Source organism: Vicugna pacos, chromosome X (genome assembly GCF_048564905.1).
Source record: "Vicugna pacos chromosome X, VicPac4, whole genome shotgun sequence".
In the NCBI taxonomy this organism is placed as follows: domain Eukaryota; kingdom Metazoa; phylum Chordata; class Mammalia; order Artiodactyla; family Camelidae; genus Vicugna; species Vicugna pacos.
Genome location: NC_133023.1, coordinates 68378651 through 68403923, shown reverse-complemented (window position 1 = coordinate 68403923; position 25273 = coordinate 68378651).

Sequence of the window (25273 nt, the reverse complement as noted above, 5' to 3'; positions counted from 1 at the left end):
TGCTTCACAGCATCCCCAAATCATGAGCTACTCCAAAACCATATCTACTATCAGTATAAATATTTGTAGTTTTGTCCTTGGCTAAAGGACAAGCCCATGTAAAACCCTGTAATTTAGTCTGTTGGCTTGACGTAGGCATAGGTAAAGAGATGCATGAATAACATCAAATAGGAATTACAATAGTACACCCAGCATAACATTTATCTTTGTCCCTATTAAATAAGAACTATCAATGGCCCATAAGAAGTCAATGTTACTCATGAAAATTTCCTGTAGATCATCACAAGAAACCAAAAGGTGGTCCATCAGTCTTAAACAGTTGAGGGATTTCATTAGTGAGGGAGGGGAGAAGGTTATTACAACATTAAAGAGTTACGTGAGGAGCAGTTAACAAAAGGATTACATGAGAGATGAGATGGCTGACTGAGAAATGGAAATTCAGAATTTCTGCTATATGAGGTACAAAAATGGTTAAAAGGTATCCCACAATAATTATCTCTGTGGCTTTAATGAAAAGAGTGATGACCTTAATGGCTCTAAGGAAAAGGGTTCTTTGCATACTACAAGGTCCAGTTTCTGGCTATAATATTCTATAGGTCACTAGTGGTCCCCATGTTTCGGAGTAAGTACCTCAAGAACATTCTCTTTATTTTTATATGCAAAAGGGAAAGAGGAAATCTGATCACTGGGATGCCCAAGAACATGTGGGTTTACCAAACTCTCCTTTAAGGCCTTGAAAGCTATGTCATACAGTTCTTGCCATAAAGCTGGGTGGGGGTTGTTATTGTTGAATAAAGTGTATAGAAGTTTAACCATAAGAGAGAAATTTGGAATCCAACTAGCTCAAGAAAACTTTGCAATTAGTGCTTAGATTTGGGCTTTGAGAACCTTGGGACACCATGAAGTCAATCTGGATCTAAGTGTAACCCTTGTTCTGATATTAAATCCCCTAAATATTAAAACTGGGTTTCAGCAAATTGCAATTTTTTCTTTGATGACCTTATGTCCCTCTAAGGCTAAATGCTTTAGCAAGTGGATGCTGTCCTGTGCACATCTCCTTTGAGGAGGCTTAAGAAGATGTGGAAAGAAGCAAAGAAGCAAATAATCTACATATTGTAATAGAGTAGAAACTCTAGGGGATTTAAATTATTCAGATTGGGGAGAAATAACATCTCTAGGTAAAACCCTGACGTATTACTGTCCAGGTGAATTGTTGTGTGTGTGTTTTTTTTTTTTTCTCCAAGTGAAGACCAAAAAGTATTGGCTATCTTCAACAACTGAAATACTGAAGAATGTACTGCATAAATCAATTACAGTAATGAATTTACTTCTGGTGGAAATGGATGTTAGTAATATATGAGGATTAGGAACAACAGGGTGTCAAAGGATAATAATGTTGTTTATTGCCTGGAGGTCCTGAACAAACCTCTACCCTTGGCCCTTAGTTTTTCTCACCAGTAAAATGGGAGTGTTTAAGGGACTAGTACAAGATATAATGAGGTCTTAAGCCTTCTAATCTTTTATTATGGACTTTATGACTTTGAATATTTGTAGGGTATTTATTAATTCTGGGAAGAGGATTTGAGGGGTCAATTTGAATATTGATGGGAGATGCACTGTAAACTTTTGTCAATGTCAGTTGGAGATTTTCCCATAAAGAATGTGGCAGCTTATTCAATATTGACAAATAATCATGTTTCCAAAATCAGCTTTAGTACCATCAGAACGAAATAAATAAAAGATATCAAAGAGTTATTCCATTCACTAGGTTGGTTACTTTGATCATTACTGTCAAGTTCTAGAATTATTTCCCTCTTTTGGGAGGAAGAAATCCTGGCATAACACTTCTCTAAGTCTTGGCCTAATAAATGGATAGGGATGGAGAAATGGGTGTGTATTTCTCAAATGGCCTAAGCAAAAGGGTACAGGCTCAGAGATGGGAACTTTTTCAGGTTCATTAGAGATCCCAAGTATTTAAACTGTTTTGGTACTCCCAGGCAGGGGCTGTTTTCTAGTAGTGTGATTCAACACCTTGAGCAAGGATGGCTCTGGTGTCATTTAGGACTGTAAGTGATTTATCCTCAATCTGGAGAAATGTTTCACCAAGCCAATAAAGAGGAAAGATTTGGAAGAGCCCCTGGAGTTCCTTGAAGCCCCATCATTGAGAATTGGTAGAACATTGTAAAGGTTGATTGGAAGGCTAACATTGTCTAAAGCACTTAAATTTGTTAACAACCTCTATTCCAATATTCTGGCACTTTGCAATAATAGCATAAATTAGGAGGGTTTGGGTTTTTTTAGGAGCTTTCATTTGCTGGAGTTGAAGATTAAGGATTTTGGTGGTCTTCCTTTAGGTGACTCATCTAGGTGAAAGAGAGCTGGTTTTCCAGAATAACTGAATCTGCAGTGCACATAGTTTTCCATTACAGCCTGAGACATTTACTCTAAGGAAAATGTCCCAGTTCAATCCATTAATAAATATAGAGTTAAAAGCCACCTCAGTGGATTCACCACCTAAAGGATGATCAGAATTTCTTTAAAAATGATGTGAAATTGACTGTAATGTTTATGAACAAGTTTATCAGATTTTTGTGTGAAAGCCCAAATTTTGTTCCAAACAGCAGGCTTTCGAAAAGCCCTAGGAATTGTTTGATGAACTCACCTAGTGATTGCTCAAGCCTGGTCATATAATAAGATAAGAGGTGGTTTCCCAATTGTAATTCTAGAGATCTTTCAAGATTTTTCTGATTAGTGGCTTTCATCCAATGCTGGCCCTGGTCTTCACCAACAAGCATATAAACTAGTTTATAAAAGTCAGAGAAACAAGGAGGCTTAGTTTGAATGACTGTATTAAATTCCTCAGCAAATCTGTGAGGATCTTTGATTACTTTGGAAAAATCTTTGACTACATCTCTCATTTCAACTGTAGTCCCGGGAATATAGGAAAGTAAGGGTTTAGCTTCTGAATCTTCAGAAGGCTTAAAGTAACAGGTTCTGATAAATTCAAAGGAAAAGGAAATGGGGAGAGTTTTAGAAAAAATAAATATAGTGAGAGAATTAGTATTGGGGAAACTGAGGGCATAGAGGAGGTGTGGGTGGTATGCAAGGGAAGGAGGAAAATGATGCTGTGTGTAGAGTTGTTGCTAGTAGATGTAGATGGTTTCCATGTTCTTGTCCCATCCCAGAAAGAATTCAGAGACAAGATGTGGAGGTTAAGAAAGTAAAGTGGGGATTTATTAAGGGATGGATAGTACACTCTCAGAGGGAGAGTGGGCAGGCTCAGGTGAGCAGCTGGCCTGAGTTTTTTTGGCAAGTTGATTACATAAGGTATAAAAATGAGTGGGTGGAAAAATTATTGGGGTGGGAAGGGTTTTGGGTCATATTCCCTGATTTCCATTCCAGCTCCGCCTTCCCGAGAGGAGGAGAGATTTTTGTCCCTGTTTAGTCTGGATTGGAAGTGTCATGGCATTGGTGCATGATGGGTACTTCTAATTTGCAAGGCTAATTTTATTGTAATGAGGGCATAATGAGCAAAAGGTTACATTCAGACACTGCAGATTTCTGCCTTTTCCCGCCTTTCTTTGTCAGTCTCCAGGCCACTCATCACCCCAAAATGTGTGACCACTTACCAGCCCAGAGGTTCCTACTTTTCTTTCTCTGTCCAGGGACTCCTGGTGCTTACATGATGCACGGTTTCCTGCCATTTGGCTTGTGTCCCCCTTTCACTGCTCATATCCAGCTATCTGCCTGCTCTAATAGAGTCTGGCCACAAACAGCTGAAAGAAAAGGAGAAGATAGTGCCACAGGCAAAGTCTGAGACAAAGAAGCCAAGGAATAAGAGCCTGAAGCTTTGGGAGCCATTTAATTTTTCTTTAATTATATGTTTGCCTCAGTTAATTTCAAAATCTTATTTTGCAGAAAGGCAATTTTAGACTTCTGGTAATATTGGGAAGCCTCAAAATAACAATTGAAATAAACAGTCCACTCAGTTTTGGAAACTTTTGAGCTATTGCAGTCCAGTTTGGTTTTAAGGAAATTAAGTTTGGGGATTTTGAAATTTCCCTGTAATGGCCCTCCGTAATCTAAATCGCTTTTGGTGAAGTTGGTTCATTTACTTAGAAATGCATCTAAGGAAGGGACCAGCTTTTAAATGTAAAATTGTCTGGGATCCCTGTAGGGGGCACACTCTCAAAATATTTAGATAACTAGAAACCTATTTCTTAGAGGTTTTCTTCTAGAGTAAAAGAATAATTTTCAAACAGTTTAAATGGCTTACATTTCAAACAGCTCGTTTCAAACAGCTTGCAATTCAAACAGCCTATATCTCAAATAGACTGGAAGCCTAATAAGAAAACAACTTGATCTCAGGGGAGCCAGGACAAAGGCTTTCCAGCCTGTTTCCATAGAACAGCCCCTAATCCTAAGGAATGGGCCTAAGACAGAAACTAACTGGGACAGTTTTATGCAACAACCTCTGTTCTTGAAGGAATGGGTCAAAGGCTAGCCACTTTCAGGGAAATAGTGTCTGTTCCCATAAGGGAATGTGCCAGGAGCTTGCCAGTTTCAGTTAAAACAGTCTGATCTCTAGACTAGAAGACCAAATTGCCAAATGACTACTTGTATACAGAACAAAACCTTAACCAGAATTAAAAAGATAATAATAACTTTTAAATAGATCCTGACTAAAGCCTGGAGAGCTTCAAATGCATAGAAGACATGAGCTCAGATACAGTAGAAAGACCTACCTTCAAACTCCAAAGTCGCAAGAAAAGCAGTGAGCTCAGTGGTTTCGATTGTGGGTATTGTGCCTGTTTGCTCGGCAGCCCTGGAGCTTTCAGGGGTCTTCTCTGGTCCCCTTATAGGCCACCAAAATATTAAACTGCCAGATTTTTCTCCAGGCAAGATGGGTTTGTTCTGGAGCAGAAGAGAACTACAATTCAGGAGTCTGCAACCATGGTGAGCCGTGTGCAAGTCCCCACATAACAAGGAGGGAGAACAATTTGTAGCAGGAAAAAGAAGTTGGGAGGATTATAGTAAATGAAGAGTCCATGGCTTTTTATTGACTGAGTCTTTGCGAGGGAAAAAGAGGAGTCTTTCTCCTTTCTGTTGGGCTCTGTGATCATCACAGGGTGTGATAGATGCCCCTTCTAGTCTCCTGAATCTAAAGAAGGTTTTCGTGTATTAAGTTTTTACAACCTCAATAGTAATCAGAGAGATTAAAAGTAAAACATCACTGACATGCCACCTTAGAACTATTAGAGGGCAAAAATTTGCAGTCAAATAATCTTAAATGGTAGGAATTTGGGGAACAATAAATCCTCACATAGGATCAGTAGGGATTTAAACTGTTGTAGGGGTTTTGAGGCACTATAACAATATTTGGTAAAATTGATGATGTTTATGATCAAGCAATTTCAAGTCTGAGAAATATATTAAAAAATAAAAAAAATGAACTCTTGGCAGGTGCATAAGGAGCTATGCTTTAGTTTGTTCATTAGTATAGCTTGTGATAACAGAGTTGAAGACAACCCAGGTGTCCATCTACAGCAGAATGAGTGCATTAAATATTCATGCAATGGGTTGTAATGCACTTTAAACTGAAACCACACAATAAAGCACGCATAAGTTCTAGAATAATATGCAGAGACAAAAAGTAAGACATAAAATAATAGCAGAATACCATATTTAAAAAAAACACATAAGAACAATATATTTCCACATATCGATCAATCCATCTAGTTACTATCTATCTAGATATAAATATAAAGATAATATGCAAGATGGATTGTGAAGAATATCAAATACATAAAAGTGTGTGTCTATGGGGAGAGGGAAAATAAGTTGGAGAAGGATGAAGAATACAAACGATTAAAATTATCTTTTCACAAACAAAGGGCTGTTACAACAGCATTCCATGAAGTAAACAGAAGCAACATGATTCTCTCCATTGGAGTTAAGAGAGAGAAAAATGTATTTCTGACTCTTAGCACGTATCTTGTACAAACTAAATTTCTGAAGTACTATCTTACAATTTGCATTGCTAATATGCTCCTCAAGTGATTCTGATGCCTATTAAAGTTTGTGAATAATTGCCATGCTCTATTATCTCAATCTCTCACTAACTGTTGGTGCCATATCACTGCCTGAATTCCAGAGTTGCCCAAAACAACTTGTGCAAGAGTACACATGGAGCAAAGTTCGAAAAGGAGGCCAGCAGAACATGTACCCAAACATTAAGTGTTATTGTGTGAAAGAAATGTGTCATCTCCTCCTGCTGTTACAAGAATATCTTTTTAACAACTGAGTGAAAAGTAATGTGTAGTCATTTGTCAAGACTTCTAGTGTCTTTAATGTGTGTATGGATGTGCATGAGTGAGTGCAAGTCTGGGGCTAAGGGTGAGGAGAAGGTCGGGGCAGATTGATTCAATCTTATCCAGAGTTGAGCTCACTTTGGGTTTGGCTGTTGCGATGGCTACCTTCATTGTACCATAAACTTCAAATTCCTCCAGCAGTGGGTTTTTGCTTAGTTACTCTTTGCTTAGTGTGAGGTCTGGAGTGCTGGAAGGTTTTTGTCAGTGTCTTTGCCCCACATTCAACTTTCAGTGGTTCCTGTGGTTCCTGGATATTTATGTCGATTGTGTAGAAGTGACTTTCTATATTCCTAGTGTCTTCTAGCAGTAGTCTGCTATGTTTGGTTACTCAGATTTAAGTTCATGTGAGTGGAGAGGTCTCAGTTCTAATTCAACATTTTTTTAATTTAACTTTTTATTGAAGTGTAGTTGATTTACAGTGTTAGTTTCAGGTATACAGCGAAGTGTTTCAGTTATACATATACATATATATTTTTAGATGCTTCCCATTATATGTTATTATAAGAAATTGACTATAGTTCCCCATGCTATACAGTAGGTCTTTGTTGTTTACCTATTGTATATATAGTAATGTTATATCTGTTAATTCCAAACTCCTAATTTACCCCTCCCCTGCCCTTTCCCCTGTGGTAACCACAGTTTGTTTTCTATGTCCATGAGCCTATTTTTCAACCCAATGTTAGTCTTACATTTCTTTGAAAAATATTGTTCAATTGTATTCTGTTTAACCAAACAGCACCGTTTTTGAAAATCCAATCTTTCAGTTACCTACCAAGAGATTTGTTAATTTTTATTATTTCTGAGAATTAGTCATATTAGAGTTAAAATAAATTTTGCCCTTGTAATGCTAAATTCAAGGGATATTGTAGGTTATTCAATCATATTCTTTCTACTGTTGTTGACTATTCATATAAATTTAATTATGATGCATTATAGAATTAAATGAAATTCTCTAATAAAATTTCTAAATTCTAATAAATTAACACTTTTGAACCTTTAATAACACTAATAAAGTAGCAACTTTAAATGTGTAAGCCTTAGTTAGTTTTAGGATACCAAGTTAACATCTCAGTGTTTGAATATTTGCAAAAGAAAACTGAGCAGTTGGAAAGCAATGTTTGTTCATCACTTGGTCACACAATAATTTTTGCTGGAATGTATATAAAGCATATATTTGAAGTGCCCCCATCCAAAAAAAATCAGAAAACAATAAAATATGAAGTAGGAAACATGCGGATCATTAATATTGACATTAATTTATGTTCTTTTGGCCATGCACTTAGCTCATATGGATTAAACTAGGGTATAGAAATATTTTCTGATTTTACAGAATGTCAGAACAAGTACAAAATTATGTCTTTAAAGCCTTCTTTTAATAGAATTCACATGACTGAAAATCTGACCTCTCCTCTTACCCATCAAAAACACTTAAAAATCACACCTTTAATTATAAATTAATTTTTTTTGTTTCTTGCTTAATTATATCAACTCAGTGACAGTCTTAGTAGGAAGCACACACTTAAATTACAGACAATGCATAAAGTTAGCAAGATGCACAAAATTGGTAGGTTCTATATTGGAGATTTAGCCTTAACTGAAATGTCATGACACACTTGAAATTGCTTCTGCAAAATGAAATAATTTATAACTATTTCAAATTGCTTCATCCTCCGAAGCAAATCAACATTTCCTTATGATTGTCTTAACATCTGTTAGGTACCATAAACCACAGTCCTCTATTTTTTTATTAAAGTGTGGCTGATTTACAATGTTAGTTTTAGATGTACAGCAAAGTGATTCAGTTATACATACCCTATATATATATTTTTTTTCTTCTCAGACTCAAAGTCCTCTATTTTTAAATTACATGACGAGATGAAATTCCAATGCAGAACTCCTATTCCAGTGCTTCAAAAGACAGTGCTGACAATTATCCATTTATTCAAATATAGAATGATACACGTTAGTAGTTGTTGCTATAATTTCTTCTATTTATTAATTGCTTAAAAATTATAATGCCTTATAGAGATATAATGCATTATTATTAAAGCCTACAAATTTTCAAGCTTCCACCTTCTAAACAGAAATCAAATGTGTGCTTAAGGGAGAAAATAACAAAAATAACTTGGGAAATGAAAATTATGTAATTGCAAAATCCATTATGTAACATTATTTGAGAATATTTATAATATACATTCTTAGCATCAGATGCAGATGTGCAAAGTGTTTTCATATTTAACGTAACAATTCCATTCAGTTGTAGCTCTGGATTTAAGAAGTATGTTTTGTTTTTGATTTTGTTTTTATTCATTTGAAACAGAGGTTAACCTGATTAAAAGTAAGACAAGGTTGGATATTAACTTTAAAAATGCCAGATAACAATGGCCATTGTTTTCTTTTTGCCAACTCTTAACAAATATTTTCCTTTTGTCCATAGGAATGCAATCTACACATTATTTTAACAACTGAATTTACGTGATGTAAAAAGAGCTAGTTTTTTGGTCAGAAACAATATTAAATTTTAAAATTCTGTAGAAGCATATAAGCAACTAGTTGTGTTTGAGTGATATATATTTGGTCATCCATATCAGATGTAATTGGTAATGGTATTATTAATTATGCCATCTTTATTTGAAAGTCAAATGGCAAATAAGAAACAGAAACAACAAAGTAATACTAACAGGCACTGCTAAGAGCTTCAGTGAAGGTTAAAAAAAGCACACAAAAGACTATCAAAGATGAAATAAAATTATCTACTAATAAATACAGCAATCTCATTAGAGGTGAGGAAGAACTCCATAACTAATCTTCTGTAGCATAAAAATAAAGTAGACTCAGACAAATAAAGTATCACTCAACCTCCTGCTGATGAGAGAAGAGGGAATAAAGAACATAAAATAAGGAAACAAACAAGCAAACATAGGTCTGCCAATTAAAAAATTCCCAGCCAGTTATTTTGTAGATATTGACAAACCTGATTCTAAAATTCATATGAAAATGCAAAAGATCTAGAATAGTCAACAGATTATTGAAGGAGAAGAAAAGTTAAAGGATTGACATTACCAAACTTCAAGCCTTACTATAATACTACAGTTATCAAGATAGTGTGGTAATGGTCAATGAATAGACAGAGATCCCTGGAATAGATCCATACAAATGTAGTCAACTGATCTTTGACTAAAACCAAAACAAAAATAAAACAAAACAAAACAAAACAAAACAAAACATAGGCAACTCAATGGAGAAATGATAGTCTTTTCAAAATGGTATACTTCTAGAACAACTGAACATCCATAAGCAAAAAACAAACAAACAGAAAAACCTAGATACGAACCTTACACCTTTCACAGAAAACAACTCAAAATGAAGCATATTCCTAAATGTAAAATGTAAAACTATAAAACTCTTAGAAGATAACATAGAGGAAAATCTGGATGATCTTGGATTTGGCTGTGACTTTTTAGCTAACAACACCAGAAGCACAGTTTATAAATGAAAAAAGATGTTAAGTTTGACTTTAAACTGAAAACTTTTGCCCTGAAAACAGTACGGTTAAGAGTATGAAAAGACAAGCCACAGAGATCAAAAGATCCAAATCAATATTGGCTTATCAATTGTAACCAACGTGTTACACTAATGCAAGATATGAATAATAGGGTGAATTTGTGGGAGGATTCTCATGTGGTCTATTAGAACTCTGTACTTTTCACTTAGTTTTTCTTTAAAATTTATGCGGCTCAACAAATAGTCTATTAATGTAAAAATTTGCAATCAGTTATTTCAATGACTCTTGATCAATTGGCCAGTTGTGGACTTGCTTCTCTGTAATTGTGAAATGAAACTTGTATGTAGCATTGTTAACAATTATAAAAATCCATCTGTATCTGAGATAACAAATTGCTTATTAGTAAGTATAGAAGATAAAGCCCATATATTTTAGGGTTCTGTAAATTTATATACATTCTGTTATCAGTGTTATGAGGAACTTTAGTATACTTGAAAATTATTAGATAATTTTCATCTTCTCCTCATTTTTTGGATTAAGATTTTGTTTACCAATTATTGACCTCTGTTAAGTGCTCTGATGATATATTTGGACATTTTTATATTTTAGACAATGTTTCTCAAAATAGTCCATTCCTCACAGGTGAACCATGATAACCAATTTAAACAACTCAGAAGTTAATACAAAAGTCCAAATTTTTCCCCATATTTACAAGAAAATGGCGCACAATTTCATAGATTTCATAGTTTTCATATGACTAAAAACTACTAAAATAATTAAAGATTATTAAAATGTAATACTCAAAACTAAATGTAGCATTTCAACAAAAATCGCTTTACCTATCACTCAATTTCTATATTTAGTAAGATGTTTGGCTGCCATGAAAGACTTGACAATATTTTAAAGCTCTTTTATATTGCCAAATAGAAAGTTGGAGCTGCCACTGAATATGTTGCCAATAGATAGTTGAAGTTGCCACTGTTTTTGGAAGTCCTCACTATATTTGTCATCAGTGTCTTTTTGAATTGGTCATGTTTGTCAATTTCTATTATTTCTATGTGAACATTCTTAATGAATTCTGAAAGGGTTTACTTTTATTCTTATGTCATTGTGTTTATACTATTTTTATTAACTTTTTTTTATTCTTCTCCAATTCTTTGTTGCCTAAATTTCCCTCTCCTATAAAGTGACAACAACATGGTTAGACCTTGAGATTCACTCCTGTAGACCTCCTTTCATTATTCTCAATTTATTAGCCACAATTCAATTTAATCTAATCTTTGGAGCCTTTCAATGAAAAACAACTTAATTATATTTTTCTCTCCTTAATAGTACAATATGATCTAATTTAATCTTAATTTTGAAGAAAATTAAGAATTAGTAATAATAATTATTATTATATAATATATCATATAATATAAAGATAATTATATATTATATATATAAAGAATAACAATAACAATCTCTGAAAAGACTGCTAATTTCTATGTTTTATCAACTGTATATAACAAATCTCTTAGGAAGATATTTCTGTTAAATATTAGATGATCTTATTCTTCTTTAAAAGTGTTTATTTTGTTAATCTCTCCATATGGTTTTTAAACACAATTCTGAAATTAACTTGTTCCTTTACTCTCTTTGTTCTCCCAGGCAATATGAGGTTATTCAACTACTCTTCTACTCTTCCTTAATATATATCAGGAAGGTTCTAGTCCAATACCGCCTGCCACTGGCTGGGTAGATCTCTCATTCTGAGGTTCAGTAGTTTGTCTTTCTGGATTTCATGCTAAAATGCATCTACCACTTTGGGATTTATCAGTTATAAAAGGTGATATTTTATTTCTTAAATAACAATGTCTTTATTTCTCAATTTGTTCAAAAATTGAGCAGGAAAAAATAAATTCAATTTATGGGGACTTTAGAGAGACTCCTCAGAAAGATTTCCCTGATGAAGCAAAACTGTTTTTCCTAAGGAAAATATTCCTCTATTTTGAAGTAAATATCACAAATCCCACACATTCCCTCAGACTTTATTATTAGAATAACGGGTTTGGCATCCAAGGAATTCAATTACTTTTCCAGGGTGGAAGTGGTAAATGATCTGATGCTTTATATCTGGTGCTGAGTGGTGTTCACAGACGAGAGCTGGTGAAGATTTAGCCCTAACTGAAGGGCTTCTTGTAAACTGGATCACGACACTTGATGACGATTTTAGATTTTATTTTAGCAGGCTTATTTTATTCAAAATCTTGTTGAAAATACTACCCATAGCTATAAAACTGTTTTCTTAGCACTTTTTGCTTTTATTTTTCCAAATACTCTAATACAGTATATATATTCTTTTCCACTACAAAGAGAACCAAAATAATTTTACTTGTATTTGACAATTATCAGAATGCTTTCAAATAATAATTTGCATTAAAGACCACTAACAAGAATGAATGGATATCAGTGCATTCTCTATTCTAGGTCTCAGAAGAAACTATCAAGTTTTGTGTCAAAAGAAAAAGAAATGTACTGGTATTTCAGTATATAAGAGGACTTAAATATTTAACAGCACAACATGGGTTCTCTTTTATAGTAATTCTTGATGAAAGCAACTTATGTCTGATGTACGTTGGCTGTCATCTAATTTTATTCTGTGTGCTTTTTGTTTATCTGCATAGATGAGAATCACCTTTCAGGATCAAGTGTACATAGTTGATGAAAAAGTGTGCTTAATTAGATTTAAGGTGTAGCAAACTGTTGTTCAGACAACTTTTTCATTAACTTCTTAACATGTTCAGTGATGAGGAAAAAAAGCAGCAATGGTTTTTATCCATGAACTATTAAAAATAGGAGCTTACAATATCAATTATCGAATGTTAAAAATTATTATCAAAGTATCTTTCTTAAACTATGAGATGTCAGGACCCAGTTATGTGCTTTTAATACCAGTGAAGGAAGGCATTGCCTGTGTGGGTAAAGCTGTTGACTCTTCAAGAAAGCCTTAGAACACAGATCATTTCTTCTACAACTGTGTCCATTTACATTATTTATTCCTTTGCTTACCTTCATCAATCTCATCATCAGTTCCAGATGTACCAGCTTTATCAACGTGCTGGCATTTCCCCTGGACTGTTTCAGCTTCACTGCTCCTACGTAAGTGCTACTAACTCAAGAGGACATCACCTGATAGAGATCATATAATGTGGCAATTATATTTCCTTTACCCTCTCAGCTTAACTCTTCTTATAGAAATAATTGCCTGACTAAAAGTTGAATCTAGAACTTTCTGGTATCATTTTATGCTGGTACTTTAATTAGTGGATATACTATCACAGATAAGCCTCTTTTGTAGAATATGTATGCACCTTGAAAATTGTACGTAGTTTGTGTAATGTTACATATCTTTCAGATGCACCCAAAGATCTTAAGGCACTCATTAGTGAATGCTTTTGTTAACACTCCTTCTATAATGGGGAAAAGCTCCAATTTTCTTCTCATAATCTCTAAATTTAGGTACTTGAAAATGAGAATCCGCAAGCAGTATATACCTGTGTTGTGTTTCAGTGTTCACAGGAGCAAATACTAGAATTCTGAGCAATTTAGGCTAAATTCTGAATATAGATCTCTATTTCACAGTTGATGGAAATACTGATAGAGCCACTGTGGTTATTAATAGCTCTTATGATAGATTAAAAAATATTTGCCACAAACTAAAGCACAAATGATAGACACTAGAGTCTGGCAATACTCTCAAAGAGCTTTTCTTTCCATAGCACTTAAAATTTGCAGATGAATATACTGCTAGTTTCTGCTCCATACCCAACTCCATCTAGCAACAACAAATACTCATTTTTCTAAAGCTCTGGGCCCTGAGATGGTAAATCTAGCCCAGAAAATGACTTTCGGTAGGGATACCTGTAACCACAAAGAACAAGCCCATATTTTGCCACAAATCAGATCTGACAAAATTACATTTGGAGATACTGCAAAGTCAGTGTACAAGATAAGTCAAATCTTTAGAGCTTTGTTGCTATTTGCCAGCTCACAACATTTTAAAAAAAATTGTTACCCAGTGTCTAGTTATACTTTTCTCTTGGTACACATAGTAGGGACTATATAAATATGGTTGATTAAAGTCAGTCCCTACTCCTTGTCTTGGACTATGACAAACTCAGTTCTAATCTGCAATTTCTGTCCTTCTTGATTCTGATAGAATATTCCTATCATAAGGTTTTTATTTTCTAGAAGCTTAAAAGTCTCCAATCCAGCCTTCTCTATTCTACTAGTATTTCTCCTCACCAGCCCTAATTACTGTCCCCTACACTTGGCTGACTGATCTGCTCATTTCATTCTTCTTTTAGTCTCATGTATTTCACCTAGGCCTTAAATAGAAATATTTCTCTGATCTATAAGCTATTTTAGATGTCCCTACATATTTGTTCAGTTTAATAATTATTATGCCCGACAAGGAAAGTAGACTATGTACTTCAAGAGCACCACAGTGAGCATTGTGTGTACCAGAGCAGCAGTTATAAGTCTTCATTAAATGAAAGTCATTCCTTGAATCATTCACTCACTCATTTACTCCATTTACTCCTCCAGCATTCAGACATTTGCTGAGTAACTACTACTTGTCAATCACGCTGATCAGTGCTCCGGAGAATATATAAATGACTAGAGCACCATTTTTTTCTCTCTAGTAGCTCAATCTGAAAGAGACAGACATGTCTGCAAAGAACTACAGTATGTCAAATTCTATAATAGAGATTTGAAAAAGCTCTATGGCAAGATAAACTTTCACCCTTTGAAGAAATGAGAGAAGACATCTCAAAGGAAATGATATTTAGTTTGGCTGACAGATCAGAATTAGATTGCAATACATAAAAATTGGGAAAGGGCTTCCCAGGCAGAGAAATAGCAGGTGCAAAGAGTAGGGCATTAAAGAATATGATTTTTTCAGGAAACAGGAAAAAAATTATTGGTAGCTGGAGCATGAAGTGCAAAGGAGGCAATATTTGGAGACAGGACTAATTCGTCAGGTTTTGGCATTTTTGCAGAAGGTCTTATATAACACAGAAGAAATTTTGACTTTATGCTGTAGATTATAGATACAGATAGGCAATAGAAATTATTTTGTTGTGCATTTTTGGGGAAAAAAAAAAGACTCCAAAGTATTACAAAGGGTAATGTTGATGAAGAAGATATATTTTTCTGGACAAAACTGACAAAATAATTTTGATCTTTCTCGAGCAGGACGGTTATTGGCAAGTGCCAAGTTCCAACTATTGTCCTCATAATACTTTTATTATGCAAGGAAAAATAAGGGTGATTAAGCAGCAATAGAGAATTTTGGTTAGAAACATTCACCATGAAGAAAATGTGAGAAAATGACATTCGTTGACAATGGATGCAATGACAGAGGAAAAGGAAAAAAAGACCAAATGATCAAAGCAGGTGCAACTATTGCTTGTGTCCTGATCTTCACTTGTTTTTCTGTCCTTGAGTGTGGAATATTTCTCAGGAAGCCTCAAGTATTTCATATTGCTAGGGCAACAGCCCAAAGATATTTAAGGATATCCTTATGTCTCCCTTTCTTTACCTAATGTCTTCCTACCAACAACAAATACAATTGTTATATTTATTTTAATAATAGTATATGTAATAATAATTACTATTATTACTGACATTTATTGATGTACAACTATACGCCAGGCAAACTGTTAAGTACTTACATTATTTCAGTTAATTCTTATTACTACCCACCAAATTAGTTTTCACATTCTTCGCTTTCTTATCTAATTGCCAAGTTCTCTGGGTAAAATCTTAGACGTGTCTATCAATTTTCACTTTTCTTTCTAGTCACACTGTAATTTTCTTTGTATGGGCCCTCATGCTGTTTTTTTTCTTATAAACTAGTCTAACAGCTTTGTAAATTGTCTTTCTGCTACCAATTATTTTTTTCCTCCAGTAGATTTTTCAAACAACTGTAGATACTAGTCTTGTAACAAAAAATTGACCAATCTTTTAATAGACCTATATTAACAAGCCTGTTACTAGGCCCTTCCAGCCTGTGTCAATAAAAATGAAAATACTAAGCTTTGTAAACATAGTTTCTCTGTTCCTGTAACTCTAAAAAGTTGATGTAAGACTTTCCACTCCTGAAAAGTACCTCTCACCCAGTAGTTTTAGAAATTCTCTAAGGAAAGCTCACGTAACAATCACAAATATTTTACTTTCATGTAGTCTTTACTGTTTTGCCAAGTTACGCTGTTGTAGCAAACATGACAGACTCTTCTCTTAACTTTGCTCGTAGGCTTAATTTTCTTACAGATGCTTCCTCCACACTGCCTGGTTACTCTGTTAGTTTCCTAGATATGCCCATACACACATGAACCCCAGCATAGGAACATTAACACATGAATCGTTTTCCCATCATGTTATAATTGGTTATAATATTAATGAACGATATATCATGGCTAAACACATTGAGGATAGATAAAATGTTAGAAAACATTATATAATAATAATGACACATATTTGAAGTATATAGCTCACATCCTGAAATGACATTCACTTCATGGTGGCATAAGACATTTCTCCTTTTTCGATAAAGAATTAAACATCCACCATGAACAAAAGCACCTTTGTGTGAGCTGTGGCATCCAGTGCCATATGCCTTGGGACCTTGGAAGAGTATTGCCCACCTGTGCATCCAGTAAATAGACACACAGAACTTGGTGTGGGCTGTGGAAACAGCAGAACAGCAAACCTGCCCCAATCCCTCTTGCCATGGTTAGAACAAAAGCTAGAAAGTGTTCATGTGGGCAGATACCCATGGATGAGAGACAAACTGCAGAAGCCCAGCCTTACAGAGGAAAGATTCTGCCACTGGAATGGAAAAAAAGTCTGGACAAATCGGAGACAGTAAGAAGAATTTTATCAGTGCTGCGCTCCTCCCCCAAGACAACACTGCACTGGACGGAACTATCAGATGGCAGTGACCTCTCCCACAGAGAAAAAGGAGATCAGTAGGTGCCTAACTGTCCTAGTGGTGTGGGAGGCAGCTGGAGAAACTCATTTCTCTCCAGTAACACCCAGAGTACTGAGACAGAATCTCGATGACAAGAGGAGGCAGGAGAGAGAGGCATTTAAGAATATCAAGGAGCACTAAAAGGACTGTGGTCCCTGCTGACTGCACTCCCCAGGAAGTCCCTCCCACAGCCAGGGATCTCCCTATCAGATCTGCAGACTCTCATTCCCAATGCCTGGAGGGCTAAAGCCACATCACCACCGTCATCCCCACCCCTACCACCCCATGGCTGTCTTCTTGTGAGTGCTTCTGAGTATGGTGGGGACAGCAAGCCCCTGTAGACAGTGAGTTTACTCAGAAAACAGGACAGGGTCTGTGGGCAAGGGAGAAATCATACATTGGAACTATAGCACCACCTTCTGGAAGACAAAAGAGAGAATTCCAATAGCCAGTCTAGTGAGTTGTAAGGAAAGTTTATGAATTCGGCCAAAAGAGGGAGCAAAAAGAGTAGAATGAGTGCACCTGTCCAAAGGCAATGAAAAACTCAGACAATAACAGCATCAACAAAAGAATATCCCCTTTGAAGGCAACTAGCAAATATTTTAGAAAGTATCTGTGACTCCTAATGTGAAAGCAGCAACACAAAACTACAAGGAACACAAATCATCACAAAAACATGTCATCGCCAAAGATAATAATTCTAATAACCAAGACAGAGGTACAGAATTTTGTGATCTGATCAAGAATTTAAAATAGTTGTTTTGAAGAAACTCAGTGACCTAAAGAGAACTCAGAAAGACAATTTAACAAAATTTTGAAAACAATACAGGTTCAAAATGAAATATTTACCAATAAGATAGAAATCATAAAAAAAAGAACCAAGCAGGCACTCCGAAGCTGAAGAATGAATGAATGAAATGAAAAAAAAAAAGAGTAGTAGAGAGCACCTGCAGTAGAGCAAGTGAAAAATAGAATAAGTGAGTTAAAAGATAGGAATTTTGAAGGAAATCAGTTAGAGGAGAAGAAAAGAAAAAGAGTGAAGAATGTCTACATGAGCTATGGGAATCTACCAAAAGAACAAATAATTAATATTCTAGAATTCTAAGAGCACAAGAAGGATGCAGAGAATTTATTTAAAGAAATAATAACTTCAAACCTGGGGAGAGACTTGGATATCCAAGTTTATAAAGCTAATATATTGCCTTATTAACTTAATGCTAAAAGACCTTCTCCAAGACACATTATAATAAAATTGTCAAAAATCAAGTATAAAGAAAGAATTTTATATATGTATGTATATGCATGACTGGGACATTGTACACTAGAAATTGATACATTGTAACTGATGGTGCTTCAATAAAGAAAAAATAAAGAATTCTTTAAACAAAGCCAGGGGAGAAAAAAAAAGATTGTAACTTACAAGGGAGCCCCCATTAGACTATCAGGACATTTCTCAACAGAAACCCTACAGGGCAGGAGAGAGTGAAATGACATATTCATTGTGTTGAAAGGAAAAAAAAAATTGCTCCTCAATAATAATCTATCCAGCAAAGTTATCCTTTAGATTGAAGAGGTGCATGCTCAGGCCTCATAAGATTGCTAATCTCTTGCTGTCTGTACATCCTCCGCACGACCCAGCCCTACTCACCCTTACCTTATGCACATGGTTGCCTCCCTTTCCTTAGCTGAAATTTTAATCAGTAACTACCTGCGTGATCAGCCCTACCCCCAGCTAATAATTGTTCTAGTCCTCAGAACAGAATGGCTCCAGTGTGTTCTCTCATCAACAGGAAACAGCAGCCCTTGCAACAGTTGCTAACCCAAAGAGCTGTGGGGCGATGCATTTCACCAGTCCTCCTGACAACCAAGAAGCCCTCCTGCTGTCATGACCCTTATAACTGATAGCCTTCTCCTCCCCTGTGTAGCAAAGATAGCTGCTATGCTGAGGCTGTTCAATAAATCAAAAGTATAACTACCATATGATCCTACAATTCCACTTCTGGATATATATCCAAAAGAAACAAAAATAGGAAATCAGAGACATATTTGCATTCCTGGGTTTATTGTAGCATTATTCACAAAAACCAAGATACGGAAACAACTATGTGTCCATCAACAGATGAATGGATAAAGAAGATGTGGTATACATTTATATACAATGGAATATTATTCGACCATGAGAGAGAAGGAAATTCTGACATTTATGACAACATGGATGGACCTTGAGGACATTATACTAAATAAAATATTTCAGGCAGAGAAAGACAAGTACTGTATGGTATCACTTAAATGTGGAATCTAAAAAAATCCAAACTCATAAAAACAGAGAGTAAAATAATGGTTACCAGGGGTTTGGAGGTTGGGAAGATATTATTAAGGGTGTAAACTTGCAACCAGTAGATAAATAGGTGCTAGAGATCTCACGCACAGCATAGTGATTACAGACAACAAATTATACTATGAATTTCAAAGGTGCTAGGAGACTAGACCTTAATTGTTCCTGCCATAAGGAAGAAATAATCACACGATGTGCTAGAGGTGTTAGCTAATGCTAAGGTGGTATTTTTTATTGCAATATATGAATGTATCAAATCAACACATTGTACGCCTGAAACTTATACAAAGTTGAAAGTCAAATATATCTCAATAATTTTTAAAAACCCAGATACCTCACATACCAATCTTTGCAAAAACAAACAAAAATGATGTATATGTATCATGCATGTGGTATTTGGAGATTACCAAGAGATAAAGGCTGAAAGTGAGAGAAGATGGAGTCCTTTTGATTGTTCTAAGGAAGATTGATACCTATCCTCTCATTAAGGTGTTTAGTAGGTTAAAATTTGAATTTCAGATTGACAAAAGTAAATTTGCAGGCTTCATAGTAAGTATTTCTAAGGAAAATGTTAAAATGCATGAGAGAAAATTTCAAGCTGGAATGGGACAAGTACATATAGGTAGAATTTTTTAATGGAGAAAACAGGTTGCACTGTGGGAAAATTTAATCCAGGGTCCCTTGTCCTTCGATTGTGCTTACTTTTCAATTATTATTTCAGGCAAACATAGGTTTTTTTTTTAATGTCTCATAGATTGGTTTTTAGATAATTAACGATAGAATAAACTGCTCCACTAATTTCATTCATTATTCACTATAGTCATCAAACTTTAGAAATATAAATATTTTAGTAGTATTTTTTGCTGATGTGCAGTGGTTGATTAGGTATTTCTTAGTATATAATAGGTATGTATCTATGTATTATAAATATTTATTCAGAATAAAGACAATACAAAACCTTTAAATGAAGGATGAGATTGTTATACACATTTTGTACAGACAAATAATAAAAGTGTCATCAACCTAATTCTAAATGGATTTGATGATAATATATAACTCAGTCAGAATGAGATGTGTAAATTAGATCACTTAAACTTCAAGGGTCCTCAAGCAATTTAGTTTAAGAGTTTCACACTGTGTCAACTGAAATTTAGCAAAAATTAGTTAAAACACTAGAAGCAAGTTTTCCATCAATTCATGCTGAAATTACCAACACTGGTAGTATTTTGAGAAATAGCTAAATTGAAGAAAATGCTCCTCTTTTAAGAAAACTCTTTTGGCTGTACAAAAGGAACACTTATTTGCATTTGTATTTTCTGAGTAAATATCTCTTAAGATTTTTCGTAAGGCATACTTTATTTGCAAGTGTTTTCCTCCATTCTGGCTACTATACCATTAACTGGTGGCTTATAAACAAAAGAAATTTATTTCTTACAGTTCTAGAGGCTGGGAAGTCCAAGATCAAGGTGTTGGCAGATTCAATGTCTACTGAGAACCTGGTTCCTGGTTCACAGATGGCTGTCTTCTCACTGCATCCAGACATGGTGGAAGGAGAAAGTTCTCTCTCTGGGGTCTCTTTTATAATGGTACTAAATCTCATTCAGGAGAACTTTGCCCTCAGGATCTCATCACCTCTCAGAGGCTCTACCTCCTGATGCCATCACATTGGGGATTAGAATTTCTACATATAAATTTTTGTAGGACACGAACATTCAATCTACAGCAGCAAGAGAACAAGATCTTACTTTGCAATATCAATAAGTGATCTTTTTTCTCTTAACACTAGTGGTTCAATAAAAAGAAGTTTGGCAAATGAGAAGGAGAAATGCAAGACTCATTAAACGCAATTTATATCAATGGCTATGTGGTCCAGGGACAAAACAGGTGTGCTCAGAGGTAACTTACAAGTTTATAAAGGACTAAAATCCCCTCCAGTTTAGAAGTAATTCTATGTGGCAAGAAAAATAATTAACCTTGAAGCAATTATAAATGGTTAGCAGAAACAAAACCAAATAAATCAATAGCTAATATTTAAAAAGTAGAAGTATCACCAAAGTGACAGGTGCACATTCCAAGTAGAAAACATTTAAATGGTGCCTTCTAACTGCATCGCCAGTACATTATCTTATCAGATACTACACACAGCCACTACTAACACTACTCCATGTCGGAACATAACTAAACAGAAATAATGTGGCTGTGTTAAGGAAATGTGAAGTCTTTGCTTGAGAGCATATAGTATATAGGGCTTGCTCAACAAATATTCGTCTTGCAAGTCTTCCAGATAAACACTGATTTTAGTGCAAAGTAGCCACATTTGGGGAAATATATCAGTTTTCTGTTGCCGTGTATCAAACTACCACAAACTTATCATCTTAAAACAACATCCATTTGTTATCTTACAGTTCTCTAGGTCATAAATCTAGTACAGTGTGATTGGCTTCTGTGCTTCAAGTATCACAGAGTTGAAATCAAGCTATCAGTCAGACTGGCTTCTTATATGGGGGCTCTGGAGGGAAATCCACTTCCAAGCTTATTCTGATTTGGCAGAATTCAGTTCCTTGAGGTTATAGGAGAGCTGTTCATTTTTCTTGCTGTTTACCAGCCAGTACCTCACTCAGCCCTTTAATGATGATCACATTTCTTACACTACCACTTCTGTCTTCAAACCAGAAACGGTTTGTTGAATCTCATTAATAACTTTAAATATTTCTGGTTTCTTTTTCTTCTACCCCCAGCCTGAGAAAACTCTCTTTTTAAGGGCTCATGTGACTATGTTGAACCCACCCAGATTATCCAGCATAATCTCCCTATTTTAAGGGCAACTAAGTCATATAATAGAGTATAATAATGGAGGTGGTATCTCATCATATTCACAGAATCTGAAGATTAGGCAAGTCCTTGGCAGGTCATTTTGGAAATTCTGCTTAACATTTTGAAGGCATATGGAAATTTTATAGAAACTTTTTACAAGAGAACTTTTTATAAACTAGGAAAACTTAGACCTATAGCTCAAGGAAGAATGCATTTGCAAAAAGATAGAAAGGAACATGATATCCCTCTGAAGTCCAACTTCAAATGGTGTGGTATGGAGATCTGTTTGGATACCACATTGCAACAGAATTCAATATCTGGAGCCAAAGCTAACATGCTGCTTTCAAAAAGCCCCCACCACAGTAGGGAGGTTGGGACTTTTGCCAGAAGAGATAGTCTTAGTGAGAAAAGTAGCAAAACCACGAACAGAAACTGAATTATGTTCAAGGGTAATTCTGTAAACTAAGACAAAGTTTGTGATACACAGTACGAAAAGGAATTTTTGACCAGAATAAGCAGCATTCTTTTCAAACAAAGGTAAGAACACACACACACACACACACAAACACACTACAACATCACACATATATATCTGAACCCCCTATTGTAAAAGGAGGGAAGTGTGGACCAAGGTACTAAAGGTCTTTTTCAGCTTCCATAATGTGTGATGATCAGAGAAATAGAAAACATTTCACTGGGAATGCTATATTTTAAAACCTTTTTTTGGTCTTCTGTTAGGCATGAAAAGGAAGCTATAACAAGTTGAATACACAAACAAGATTGCGGAGGCAATTTTTTAAATTCCTAAGGGGATAAGATATTTTAAGTATCTCACATCACTAATATGCATATAAGCCATTATGTACAAAACAGATTAACATGATTTATACATGCCAATCCTGTGGCACCTTGATTTATTGCTTGTGTTATTTTCTGTATCACTTCCTCACTTTATTCACATCTCTGTACAAATATTAACCCCCCATAGAGACCTTCCATTGCATTCCTATCTACAATATGACCAATTTCTTTCTTTATTTACTCAGCTTATTTTTATTGTATACCACCTATCACTACCAGACACAATATTACATATCCATTTGGTTATTATCTGACTCCTCCTCTAAAACTTAAGCTCCAAGAGGCTGGGGAATTTGTGTCCTTTGATCCCAATATATTCTCTGCATCAGAACAGTGCCTGGCATATAATAGGTACTTATGAATACCCCCAATTTCTTGTTAAATAAATAATACAAATAAAATAAATCTACAGATATTTAATATTTTATACACTCACATGTACATAGTTAGGTATCTTGTTTTATAGAAATTCTGACTAGACTAGCATTCCTTCTAATCAGTTTAAATTTGTAAAATTTAAAATTTATATTTGTTGCAGAAGATTATCAGGTGATAATTTCATGTCAGCTTATAAGAGTTTCAATAAACTCAAAAACAAGCACCAATCTAGAATGCTAACTCTGTCTTCCTCCTCTTGACAAGGTTTTTATACTTTTTATTGATGTAAATATGTTTGTCAGAATCATGTAACCTATAGTCTAGTTATTTATTATTTAAGTATGTTATATTTTAAATATTTTTGAAACTAAAGATGAAACAATTTTCTTTGTAAAATTAGGACTCATCAATAACAGCAAGAAATGACAGGAAGGTACTCTATGTAAAATGCAATTGTTTAAAAAGAAAAAACCTGCACCTTCTATAGCACTGTCTCAACATCAAACCAGGAAAAAAAGGTAACCTGCAAAACAATATGCCATCCCTGACAGCCTGATTTTGATGAAAATTTTGGTTTACTATTTTATGTGCCTTTCAAGAGATAGCCAAATAATCAGAATTGCTGCTGAAATAGCTTTGTTCTACTTTTAATTTTGTTGACTTGATATGATGTAACACTTGAATTTTCCAAACACCTGAGCTATGACATTCATGACTGTGTTAGCTGCCCATTAATGTTAATGTGTATATTAATGAGCCTTTTTTTCAGTCATCAAACTCCAAGAGAGAATCCAGGATAGGTGCAGTAGAAGATAAGGAAACCTTGTTAAAGACCTAAGTTTGCACACAGGAAGTTTAACACATTTCTTATAACAACCATATGCTTCATTGTAATTAGCAATAAAGCCCCAACGTTGCTAGGTTATCTTCTTGATACTTAGACTTTTCTCTTTCCCATGAATCTGTTTTTAATCCAAACTTGATTTGTAATATGAAGACAGAAATGTAAAAATTGATAATTTACAATGAACTACAAATTATGAAACCTTGATGTCTAATGAATTACAACACTTCCACACAATCTGACAAAGCTTCCTCTTTTTTCTCACTTTCTGCTCAGGCTGTCATTTAGTATTAAGGGTGAATATACAATACTGTAGCAGCAAAAAGAAGTCTAAACTCATCTTGACAGCAAGTATTATTCCGCTGAGATGCTAGGGACAGAAAAGACTTAATTACATTTTTGGGCTCTGCGTGTAGACCAAATTCATCAGTTTAATCCAAACAAAAGAGATATGCACATTAGAAAGTAAAGATTAATTTTGTTGCAAACACAGTATAATATTCTCTAAACCATGAAGGCTGAGCTGCATATCTCTGGCTTACAAGCATTTTTCCAGTTGATTGTAGACTCCATTAAAATAGCTCTTCTGTCACTGATGGCCATAACTGTGATAGCATTCAAGATTGCTCAGTAGCAGAATAAAACATTCAAACCTCTGCTTCTGAGAGGTAATTTTAAGGGTTCTCAAGGTGTTCAAGTACAAGAATCTTCAGTTTTCAGTTTATATCAGTTTTAAAAACATTATTTGTGAAATATGTATGTGTTAGTAATATGAATATTATAATTTTGCTTCTGCTTTGTAATATGAGATCTCAATCCAATCTTATGTATTACAATATATTTGTGAGCCTCAGGCGTTTGGAACATCTCCATATTGCAATATTCTTTACTGCTTCATAGAGTAATATTTACAACAAATAACAAAGTGTCTGCAGACTATTAAGAAAGAAATTGCAGAAAAAATTTAAATAAAGATAATTTTATGGAGAAATATATTTAAAACTTTTTTTTAGCACAGGAGTAGGCAATTTAGATCTTTTGTCTATAAAGCTAATGGGAAAATATGATTTTAAATCTCTTTTTATGCTGGTTATTACATGCCTTCTGTAATATACTTATCTATCTTGCAACACAGTGCTCCCACGAT